The following is a 6114-nucleotide window of genomic DNA, read 5'->3' on the forward strand; positions in this document are numbered from 1 at the left end:
CGTAGGGGAACCCTGAGTAGTATGCGAAGCAGCAATGGGGTCGACTGAAGTTCCCATTTGTTTTCAGTTCGTTGTTTCCGTTGACGTTCAGCTTTACGTGGGTTCGTTGCTTCAGTAGCTTCTTGACGTAGTTTGAATGAGTGAAGGACATAAGGCGCGTTCGTAGCACATGCCCCCGTCTCGTTTTGTAGCGCAGTGGAAAGAGCGCCACGTACTTCCCGTTGCGGCCAGACAGTCGTGGGATCGAAACCGGGCACCGCCTAACTATTTCTTTTTATAGTGGACTGCGCTGACGTAAGTCCAAACGCTGGCGGGGCTGAAGAGACGCGCATGCGCAGTAGAGTGCGGATTGCGTACAACGAGGGAGGGAGGGACACAGCCCCGAGCATCAGATGCTTCGCATCTAAAATTATGCAAGGTTTTGCTACCAAAGGAACCTTCAAGGTGTGCCGCGTGTTACGCATTTATCACTATTTCCCTAACATTCTGTATTGTTCGCTTTGTTTTTCAATGCTACTAGCAACCCCTCCGCCCCCTGCGTCACCTTAGTTACAAATGTTCAGTAGCATTTGTTTAGCCTCGACAGCAATGCTCGTGCAGGGCCGTAGCTTCATGTTACCTAGAGTCGAGGGAGATGCGACAAGAGGGACGGTGGCAAGGAAAATTACGGTTTTTGCAACAGTCTGTCGGAAAGGTCGCAAAATATAAGGTTGCGCTGTACAGCATTCTGGCCTATGTACACCGGGAAAAACGTCACCGTTATTTGATGAGGGACGCGTACTTTATGTTAGTTCATTATCGGGCGCACCCTGTATGAAAACTCGTAGTAAAGACCGGACTTTGCATGCTGGATAAAGTAATTTCATCTCAAAATACTACCCTGTGCTTACACTGAGGGTAAGCACAAGTGCAGATACGGGCGCCGCCTCAGAAATCAGCCCCTTAGAAGCTCAAATGGAACGATCGAGTGGTAAAAGAGCGAAATACTCCGTTCTGAAACAAAGAATGCGTTGCATGAGAGGCAAAAGACAACATGGGATGACGTGTGCTCGTTTGTCTAACAACTGAGTTAGAGATCGAGTGGTAAAAGAGCGAAATACTCCGTTCTGAAACAAAGAATGCGTTGCATGAAAGGCAAAAGACAACATGGGATGATGTGTGCTCGTTTGTCTAACAACTGAGTAAATTAAAAGAAATGGAGCTGCCGGGGTTCGAACCCGGGGCCTCTCACATGCGAAGCGAGCGCTCTACCACTGAGCTACAGCCCCCGAACGGAGGCGAAGCACGTAAAAGACGAGTACATAGAGGCGTCTCAATTCTAAACGCTTGTCCGATGTCAATCATCGATGGGAGCGCCAGTTAAGCCTAAGTATGGCCTTCAAGAGTCCGAAAAGGCGCAATCCATTGCTTCTTCCCCAGCTAGGCATTGGAGGCTAATCAGGTGTACGCAACGACTGAACGCACGGTGCCCGTCAGGCAGCAAGCGCGCGGCTTCGGAGCATGCTGGCGACATCTGCTGATAGCTGCTGGGTTCTCTAGAGATATCTTGCCATTGCGCGTGCGTGGATCTCGGACAGGCTGTGGCCGGTCGTCGTTCAGCTCGAGTCTCTCAAGTTTGCAGGCGGCACCACCCAAAACTGGTGCTTTTTTTCGGCGTACCAGCCTCCATAGTTTCTCACAATATATACTACTGAGGAATCTGGCCGTGGCGTCTATGCGGCTCATATCAAGGCCGCCTGAGTCATCATGGGCCTTCATTATACCATGCGCTCGCCTTGGTTTCGTCATTGGCTTGGATGGAAAAGTTTTAGTGGCCGTATATTCGAACACAGTGCCACAAAATTGCAGCGAATGGTGTGTCATTATATAACCGGAAAATAAAACAGCCTGTTTTAAAGCTAAGAAAAAAGGACGTAAAGCGTATTTTCGCTGAACTGTTGTGCCTATTATTCTGCAGACCAAGCTGATGGTTAACAACAATGTTAAAATTTAGGGGAAACTTATTATTTTTATTTTACCATTATTTCAAATAATAAATCGTTTGAAAAGCTTGGAAATGTTTTTGAGCGTGCCTACGAAAACGTCGCCTTCGGAGTGCAGCGGTGCACCGACCATCAGCTACTGTTTCACAGAACTTGTTGCTGAGCGAGCTAGTTGCTTCATACGGGGAGATAAAAATTAGTGCCCTTCCGCTCTGCGATAACGGATGGCCTGCAAAGCTGCATACCCTCCACGGAATACACGAAACAAAGGAGGTCTGTTTGTAATATACGACTGAGAATACTTCTCAGCCAACTACTTGAATGAAATTTGGAAAGCTGTCTATTTCCCTACCGCGTCGTAGGCATCTTACTGTTTGTGTAACACGCCAACACAATCCACTCTACCACTGAGGAAACCGAACGGTCGCATTGGGCTGCTTGACAGCCACGTTTAAACCTCACGCCAACACAACGACGCAGTCATGGCACGGAACCTTTAGCTGCGCGTGCCCCCCTCCCTCCCTCCCTCCACCCCCAACCAACCCGTGCACACATAAATCGGCAACCCGTCATGAGCGGGCATTTAAAAGTGAAAGACACTGCCGAACTTGTCACTCTCAGGAGCCGTTCAGCTGAACAAGTGATATTGGCCCCGGTCCGCATTTCGAGCGGGACAGTTGCTATTCATCCTGGAGGGATTCGCAGCTACTGGACCAGCTGGAACTTGAGACGCAACGACGGCGGCCGCAACTTTGCGTTGTTTTTGCGCCCATTCACGCTTCTGTTCGGGTTCACGCTTTTTCAGTTTCCGCTCTTCTTCCTCTGAGCGAACGACATGCGTCCGTCCCATAGCGAAGGCATATACCTTTATTCTAGCGGACACACACGTGGGTGCCCTTTCCGCTGCCCAGTCGTACGCAACTCCTTGTCTGTGCAACACACCGACCCAGACCCAAACCGTTCAATTGCGGAGAACAACCCACAGGGCGCATTGAGCCATGATGCTCCCATGTTTATATCTCCCACCCACATAACGGGGACGTCATCGGTAGCGGTATTAAGCCCTGCAGTGCGTGCATGCAGCTGTACGCGCTGCGCTTACGCCCAACAACCGCCCAGCTGTTTAGTTGTGCCGCGCAGGCCGCCAGTTTCTACACGCGCCCTCATTTTGTCCGACCTCTCTATCCTGCAAATGTTGGACCGCCCGCTTGGTGTGTTTACACGTTGAAAGTTTTATTGCGTTGGTTTTACTGGGATTTATCGGGGCACTCGCTTCGTGTGTTTACACCTTCAAGTTATTTATTTCGTGCCTTGTGACGTGAGCAGTAACTGCATTTTTGGCGGTCATAGCGCTATGTCGGCCGTGCTCATAAATATATCTTTTAGCTACACGCCCTGCTGATAACGGCACCGCCTTCATACCCGCGATTCTCGTCATCCAGAAAATGCCTCGTTACCCCCCGACGTTTCAGCAGATGAAAACTCAGATTGCTTCTCGCCGATGAACCATTGAACGTCCGTGTGTTCGAGATTTCGGCGCGCGTTAAACATTCCCAGATGTTCAAGATTAATATGGAGCACCCCCCCTTTTTCGTATTAGTGCATTATTGTTTTTAAGCCCGTGGGTCATGAATTCGTAAGTCACACATGAAAGATAACAGGTGAGTCCCCCTTAAACCCCCACAATCAATAAACCGATGAACTATGGACGTAGCCTGTTTCTACAACGGGAAGATTGCTGTCCGTAGCGTCGAAACGTCCCCTGACCTCTTATTGGTTGCGACACGTTTCACAACGCGTGCACGTGCTTTAAAAGTAAAAAAATAGCAGTGGCGTAGTTCGGCTGTGCCAGGATGCCAGCATTGGCTTCCATTTTAAGTGCAGAGCACTTTAGGGTCCCGCCTTGTCGTCGTAGCTCGTTCGCTGTCACGATGTATAGTGTTGTGCCAGAGCGGTCGACTCAAATGCGTTGCACGGGGAGACGGGCCGACAGCGGGGCCGATTAACACCACGTCCAAACCAGACCAAACCGTCCGCGGTGGACAAGATGAAACACGCACCGCCGCAGAGGCGCCTCTCCTCTTACGTCGTGGCGGCTCGGCCATATCCTGCAACACGACGGGCTTGTCGCTACTGGCCTAGAGGCGAGGACATGTAGACGGCGTGGGCGTCGCCCTTCCTTTCCCGATCGTGTGGGCGCAGCTGAGTCACCGCTTTGCTACCATTCGTCGGATTTCAAATTTCAGCCAGCGAGAGCCCTGATTGGAGCGATTCAAACTTCACGGGGCTCCAACGACCTTCCGGGCCTATGAAGTCCAGCCCGGATAGAGTATCGTCGGCATTCTTCGGCGTCACTTTTCGGAGGCACCGAGTGGAGAGGTGCTGTCGCAATTGTGCGAGTCATGTAACGTTTGTACATACTGTATATAAACGTTGCTTCAACTTTTCGTCGGCTCCAGAACTTCATCGCTCTGCTACGCGCCGCGTCGATAGCGGACGGAGCAAGGGAACGCCGCTACACCGGTGACTGTACACGGATGGGCGGCCAGTCGCAACAACAGCCACCCCCCGCAATCACGAAAAATAGCGACGTAACGGCGTAACACACAACCTTAGAAATACAAGTGGTTTATATAGTCATAACCGTTCGAAACTCCTGAACCGTTGGCACTTGCATAAATATCCCCATTATGTTGCGCAGAGAAAACTGCAGGTGCATTTCAGGCAAAATTTCTGTAATTAACCCGTAGCCCCGGAGTTCGTGGCACAACCAAACACGTTGATATGTACGCCCGCACACGCGGCACTAGAAGGCAATGAACGGGCCAACGAGGCTGCTCGAGATCTTACCCACCGAGAGCCCCCGCAACCCGGCTCACAATCAATGGACAACGCCAAGGATCGCCTCTGTGCTTACCGAGACGTGCTCGAACACTACAAAGGGGAAAGACGAACCTACCCGGCTGCCCACCCCTCGCTCACCAAGAAGCAAGAAGTCGCGTGGAGACGCCTCCAGACGAACACGTATCCTAATCCAGGCCTTTACCGGCACTTCCATCCGGATATACACGATGGCAAATGCAAGTACTGCCCCGAAATTGCAAGCTTGACTCACATGTTACGGGAATGCCCCAGTGTCCAGAAACAAGATTTTAGCAATACCAAAGGCGCATTTATTATAACTAGTAAAGAGCAATGGGAGACCGTGCTACGCAGCGAAAACCCTGACATCCAGCAGTGGGCCGTCCAAAGGGCCGAAGACGCCGCAAGGAGTCAAGATATCTTGACCGTCGTCTAAGGCGCCACGGGCCTGAACAAGCCTCTTCTTTTTTTTTTGTTCATCAACAGAGGAGTGAAACAGGGAGGGGAAGAGCGGGAGCGGTGGTAGCAATAAGGGGATTACGGCGCCACTGCCCTGCACTTCGGACAGCCTTCCCTTTGAGTGGAAGCGCTTTAGCTTATTTAGCATTCATATGAAACATATTTCGCCAACTTTGTTTCACAAAGGTTGACGAGTTTCATGCAGAATTAACTGCAGGTTAGGTTAGGTATATCTTTATTTATGCCTGGAAAAGGACGGTGTTTACTCGCGGCGAAGAGTACCTGGCGTTGACCTATTTTGCAGTTACTCTCCACAGCGCCAACGCACCCCGTTGCCGTGTCGCCTGGTCTGTGTTTTTCGAGCGCACACCGGGCCTGCTAGGCGGCCCAAAATTGAACGTTCTTGTCGTTACTGCGCACTGCTTCTTGGAGTTTCGCCGGATACGTCATTGACTTCGCTTCGTCTGGAAACCGGACAGAGTCCCAGAAGATGTGCCACTGGTCTGCAAGACCCACTTTACACACTTTGCAGAGACCACTCAAAGTCCTGGGTGTAACACGTGCAGCGTTGCCGGCTCGAGGATGGATGCGGTGTGGAGCTGCCGTAGCAACACGGCCTCCATCCCGGCTCAGTCCTTGGGGAGGGGGGTAGCATCACCTGTAGAAGAGCTAGGCGGTATGATTTCCGTGAGGCGGTTTTTGCTATCGAACCACCACGGACGGTCGGTCTCGGGGGAGCGGATCGTAAGTGCACGCGCCTCCGAGTGAGCCGTCTCGTTGTGGTTTGACGTAGTTGCACACTCGCCCATGT

The 6114-nt window shown here is 51.4% G+C and overlaps 1 non-coding gene across 1 annotated transcript; it reads right to left on the reverse strand.

The window, feature by feature from the left end:
• Positions 1 to 1196: 1196 nt before the first annotated feature.
• Positions 1197 to 1268, reverse strand: Trnaa-cgc (transfer RNA alanine (anticodon CGC)). The gene has a single exon. It is a non-coding gene; the product is annotated as a tRNA-Ala (tRNA).
• Between the last annotated feature and the right edge of the window lie 4846 nt (positions 1269 to 6114).

The sequence above is a fragment of the Haemaphysalis longicornis genome, unplaced genomic scaffold, assembly GCF_048455015.1.
Source record: "Haemaphysalis longicornis isolate Haplotype H1 unplaced genomic scaffold, Haemaphysalis longicornis Haplotype H1 scaffold_78, whole genome shotgun sequence".
Taxonomy (NCBI): Eukaryota; Metazoa; Arthropoda; class Arachnida; order Ixodida; family Ixodidae; genus Haemaphysalis; species Haemaphysalis longicornis.